Source organism: Arachis stenosperma, chromosome 9, assembly GCF_014773155.1.
Source record: "Arachis stenosperma cultivar V10309 chromosome 9, arast.V10309.gnm1.PFL2, whole genome shotgun sequence".
Lineage (NCBI taxonomy): Eukaryota > Viridiplantae > Streptophyta > Magnoliopsida > Fabales > Fabaceae > Arachis > Arachis stenosperma.
This window is the reverse complement of record NC_080385.1, coordinates 62,089,961-62,096,054: the sequence shown is the minus strand read 5'-3', so window position 1 is coordinate 62,096,054 and position 6,094 is coordinate 62,089,961. Positions and strand designations below refer to the sequence as shown.

Sequence of the window (6,094 nt, the reverse complement as noted above, 5' to 3'; positions counted from 1 at the left end):
GAGGAACAGCAGAGCTCTACACCTTAATCTATGGTGTGTAGAAACTCCACCGTTGAAAATATATAAGTGAAAGTAGGGTAGGCATGGCCGAATGGCCAGCCTCCCAAAATGTGAACAATGGTTCAAAGATGTTCCAAAAGCTCAAAGATGTCTAATACAATAGTAAAAAGTTCTATTTATACTAAACTAGTTACTAGGGTTTACAGAAATATGTAAATGATGCAGAAATCCACTTTGGGCCCACTTGGTGTGTGCTTTGGCTGAGCATTGAAGCTTTCACGTGTAGAGGTCTTCCTTGGAGTTAAACGTCAGTTTGTAACTTGTTTCTGGCGTTTGACTCTAGCTTGTAACTTGTTTCTGGCGTTTAACGCCAGAATATGGCAGAAAGCTGGCTTTGAACGCCAGTTTACGTCATCTAAACTCGAGTAAAGTATGAACTATTATCTATTGCGGGAAAGCCCTGGATGTATACTTTCCAATGCAATTGAGAGCGCGCCATTTGGACTCTTGTAGCTCTAAAAATTACATTTTGAGTACAGAGAGGTCAGACTCTAACAGCATCTACAGTCCTTCTTTAGCCTCTGAATCAGATTTTTGCCAGGTCCCTCAATTTCAGCCAAAAAATACCTGAAATCATAGAAAAACACACAAACTCATAGTAAAGACCAGAAATGTGAATTTTGCTTAAAAACTAATAAAAATATACTAAAAACTAATTAAATTATACTAAAAACTATGTGAAAACAATGCCAAAAAGCATATAAATTATCCGCTCACAATCAGTCTTGGTTTTGACTCTTGTTTTGCAAGTAAATATTTTAGTGCTGCATGATCAGTGAACATAATAACTTTAGATCCAATGAGATATGATCTAAACTTGTCAAATGCAAACACTATTGCTAGTAGTTCCTTCCCAGTAGTGGTATAATTCCTTTGAGTTTCATTCAAAACTTTGCTGGCATAATATATAACATGCACTAAATTACCTTTCCTCTGTCCAAGCACTGCCCCAACAGCAAAGTCTAATGCATCACACATCAATTCAAAAGGCAAATTCCAATCAGGTGGGGCAATGAAAGGTGCTGAGGAAAGCTCTCTTTTCAGTTTTTCAAATGCTAGTGTGCATGTTTGATCAAATACAAAAGGTGTATCAGAGACTAATAGGTTGCTCAAAGGCTTTGCAATTTTGGAAAAATCTCTGGTAAACCTTCTATAGAAACCAGCGTGGACTAAAAAACTCCTAATTGCCTTGACATTACTGGGTGGAGGTAATTTCTCAATTAATTTCACCTTAGCTTTGTCTACTTCTATGCCCTTTTCTGAAATTTTATGGCCAAGGACAATCCCCTCTGTTACCATAAAATGGCATTTCTCCCAATTTAGAACTAGGTTTGTCTCTTGGCACCTTTTTAACACTAAGGCAAGATGATTAAGGCAATTGGGAAAGGAATCTCCAAAAACTGAAAAATCGTCCATGAAGACTTCAATGAATTTTTCAATCATGTATGAGAAAATAGACAACATGCATCTTTGGAAAGTTGCAAGGGCATTGCACAATCCAAAACGCATGCGCTTGTAAGGAAAAACTCCATATAGACAAGTGAATGATGTCTTTTCTTGATCTCTTGGATCAACCACTATTTGATTATAATCCGAATATCCATCAAGAAAATAGTAATATGCATGTCCTGCCAATCTCTCCAACATCTGGTCCATAAAAAGGAGTGAAAAATGGTATTTTCTGGTTGCCTCATTGAGTTTCTTATAGTCAATCCACATCCTCCAGCTTGTCACTGTTTTTGTAGGAATGAGTTCGTTCTTCTCATTGGGTACAACGGTGATCCCTCCCTTCTTTGGAACCACATGGACAGGACTCACCCATGGGTTGTCAGAAATGGGATAAATGACTTCTACCTGCCATAGCTTCATCACCTGTTTTTGGACAACTTCTTTCATGAAAGGATTCAATCTTCTTTGGGCTTGAATAGAGGGTTTGGAATCATCTTCAAGCAAGATCTTATGCATGCATATGGATGAGCTTATCCCTTTTAGGTCGGCAAGGGTCCATCAAATGGTATCTTGGTGCTTCTGCAACACCTTGATTAGTTCCTCTACCTGTTCTTGACTAAGGGCATAATTGATGATTACTGGATAACTTTCATCACTTTCCAAGTAAGCATACTTGAGAGTAGAAGGCAGTATTTTCAGCTCCAGTTTGGGTACTTCTTTCTCCTTTTCCCTCTCCTCCAATGTGCTTGGAATAGGCATTTTAGCTGAGTTGACATCAGCAATCTCAACATCTAACATGGAGTCACCCTCTATCAATTCTCCAAGTACTTCTTCAAAGGTCTGTTGCACCACAGTTTCTACTGCATCTAGCCTCATACACTCTCCTAGTGCCTCTGGTGGATAGCTCATAGCTTTGAATACATTGAATACCATTTTCTCATCATGTAGCCTAAGGGTAAGTTCACCCTTTTGGACATCAATGATGGCCCCAGCAGTAGCTAAAATTGCCTTCCCAAGATTATTAAGGCCTTAGCTTCTTCCTCCATGTCCAACACCACAAAATCAGCAGGGAATATGAAGTCTCCTACTTTTACCAACAAATCTTCTACTATTCTATGAGGTAACTTGAATGATCGATCTGCCTATTGGAGGGCCATTCTTGTTGGTTTGGCTTCCTCAATCTTCAATCTTTTCATCATAGTTAAGGACATCAGATTTATACTAGCTCCCAAGTCACATAAGGCTTTTTCAATTGTTATTTCTCCTATGATGCAGGGAATTCAGAAGCTTCTTGGTTCCTTCAATTTTTGAGGTAGCTTGTGCTGGATGATAGCACTACATTCCTCAGTTAGTATCACAGTTTCATCATTCCTCCAGCTTCTCTTCTTGGTCATCAATTCCTTCAGAAACTTAGCATAGAGTGGCATTTGCTCTAGTGCTTCAGCAAAGGGAATGTTGATTTGAAGTTTATTGAAGATATCTAAAAATTTGGAGAATTGGTTGTCCTTTTCATTCTTCATTAAGCATTGAGGGTAAGGGGCCTTTGGGACATATGGCTTTAGAACCTCCTTTTCTTCTGGTGAACTGGGGGTAGATGTTTGTGCTTCTTCCTTGTCAGTTGAACTTTCCTCTGCTTTCTCCTCTTTAGTCTCCCTTGACTTCTCTTCCAATTCTCTTCCACTTCTGAGAGTGATAGCTTTGCATTCCTCTCTTGAAGTTGTCTTGTAGTTGTGCTTCAAGCTTTTGAGTGGCAGCAACTTGATTTTACCGATTGGATATTACTTTCTTCTTGAATTTTTTCATATCGTCAAACTCCTTGCAAAGAGTGGTTGGTTGTGGCTTTGGTATGGGTGCTGTGAATAAGTGTTTTGTGTGGTTTGGTATGGTCTTTGGTTGGAGTTTTGGTGAGTTGAGTTGTTATACTGAGTTGGATTGTGTGGTCTATGGTTTTGGCCTTGGTTTTATTGGTTTTCCCACCCAACATTTGGGTGGTTTCTCCAACCAGAGTTATAAGTTTTAGAATACGGATCATTAGCTTGCCTAGATGAATTTCCAAGGTAATTAGCTTCCTCCCAGTTAACTACTTCTTCTGTCTCCAACTCTTCTTGAGGTGATGGTTGAGTGTAGATTGCTGCGGCCTAATTCTTCTCCATTTGCTTGGTCAATTCAGCCAGTTGCTTGGTGATCATCTTGTTCTGAGCCAGGATTGCATTTATATGGTTTAATTCTAGGACTCCCTTGTTGTTGCTTCTGTCTGAGGCATAAAATTATTCATTGTCAGCCACTGTCTCTATAACATCAATGGCTTCTTCAATGGTCTTCTTTTTGTTGAGCGAACCTCCAGATGAGTGGTCTACAGCTTTTTTTGATTTATGATTCAGCCCTTCATAGAAGATATGAATTTGCACCCACTCATTAAACATATCAGGGGGGCATTTCCTTGTTAAATCTTTGAATCTTTCCTAGGCTTCATAAATTATCTCACCATCCTACTGTCTGAATGTCTGCAATTCAGTTCTCAGCCTGTTTACCTTTTGTGGAGGATAGAACCTTGTTAGGAATCTATTTATCACATCCTCCCAAGTTGTCAAGCTTTCTTTGGGAAATGATTCCAACCATTTTGATGCTTTATCCCTCAAGGAAAATGGAAATAGTAGCAATCTATAGGTGTCAGGATTAACACCATTAGATTTCACCGTGTCACATATCCTTTGGAATTTAGTGAGATACTCATTAGAGTCCTCTTGGGCACTCCCTCAAAAAGAACAGTTGTTCTATACCAGAGTTATGAGCTAAGGCTTCAACTCGAAATTATTAGCATGGATAGTTGGCTTTTGAATGCTGCTACCACAGTTTCCTGGGTTCGAATTGATGTATGATCCCAAAACTCTCCTCTCTTGTCCAACAGGGTTAGCTCCACCTCTTCTGGCATGATTGTTCACCTCTCCTTCATGATGGTTTTCCATATCATCCTCCATGGTTATATCCAAGTCTTCCTCTTCTTCTTCTACACCAACAGCCCTATTTCCTCTTGCTTCCCTCCTTAATCTCAGGAAGGTTCTTTCCGATTCACTATCAAATGAGGTTGAGGCCTCTCTTCTACCTGTCATATAATGAACAAGTACAAAAAAAGCAAATGCAGAGTCCACTAAAATAGAGTATAGTTAGTTTGGTTAGAGCAATTTATCAAATGGTTAGTGGGTTAGTGAGTTAGTTTGTTGGAAAGTAAAGCAGTAAAGAGAAATTCAAAAGAAATGACTAAAAATTGCACAAAACAAAATGAACAACTAAAATTAAAACTCAATTAATCAAAAGAAAAGACAAATTGCTCAATCTAGTTATCCTCCAATTTAGTAATTGTCAATACAAAACCAATCCCCGGCAACAGCGCCATAAACTTGATTCACCCGAAAACTTGCCTCTCAATAAATTTCCTTCCGGGAAGTGCACCGGATTGTCGTCATGTAAAAACTCACTATAGAGTGAGGTCGAATCCCGCAGGGATTGGTAGATTGAGCAACTTTAATTGGAGAATTGTTCTAGTTGAGCGAAATCAGATTTGGTTGAGAATTGCAGAAAGTAAATTGGCGGGATACTTAACTTGCAAGAAATTAAATAACAAAAATTAAATTGCAAGAAATTAAATGACAGAATCTTAAATTGCAAGAAATTAAATGGAATGGGGATGAGCATGAAATTAAAGAGGCAGAATGTGAAAGAATGGGTAAGATCAGAGATGGGGGATTCATTGGGTTTTGGGAGATATTGAACTCTCCGGATCAAATCATTTTTATCTCTTTCTCAATCAATGCATTCATTGACATTGCTTGGCAATCTTAGATGATTAGATCCTAATGTCTTGTCTCACCAATCTCTCTAAGCATGAACAATTGCCCAATGTCTTGATTTAATTGCTCATGGGAAGAGTTGAAGTTTGGTCACTGACTATACCACACAAATTCATAGATCAAAGTTTTGGTAGGATTACATGTCACTATATCCATCCAACCCCCAATCTAATCCAATGTGAGAAAGCAATTCTAGCATGAATTCTTCATCCCTATCTCAAGGATCCGAAGAATTCCGTTGCTGTTGAGAAGAGATCTGTTTGAATTGTGAGTTTTGATGCTTCACGTTGGAGTCAACATTTGATGGCCAACGTTGACTCAAACGCCATTTAGAAAAAAAACCAGAAAAGCCAAAAAGCTTGCTATCATTGGCGTTTGACTCAACGTTGGAGGTCCAACGTTCTGCTAACCCACATGTACCCGTGCTTCACGCTTAAGCGTGAAATCAGAGATTTTGCTTCTTCACGCGTACGCGTGCACCACGCTCACGCGTGAGGGCTGAGATTTTGCTTCTTCATGCGTGCGCGTACACCATGCTTACACGTGAGTTGCCCTTTTTCTTATCGACGCGTACGCGTCACTGACGGGTACGTGTGGATTCATGTTTTTCAATTCCAAATTCTGGGCTTGGCTTCGCGAACGTTGGAGGCAACGTTTGAGGCAACGTTAGACCTCCAACGTTCACTTTGTGACGCATATGCGTGACCCACGTGTACGCGTTGATGGTCAATGATGAG

At 39.4% G+C, this 6,094-nt stretch overlaps 1 non-coding gene across 1 annotated transcript; it reads left to right on the top strand.

Moving 5' to 3' along the window:
- The first annotated feature begins 3,926 nt into the window (after positions 1-3,926).
- Positions 3,927-4,034, top strand: LOC130952940 (small nucleolar RNA R71). Its single transcript, XR_009075115.1, has one exon. It is a non-coding gene; the product is annotated as a small nucleolar RNA R71 (small nucleolar RNA).
- Positions 4,035-6,094: the final 2,060 nt, after the last annotated feature.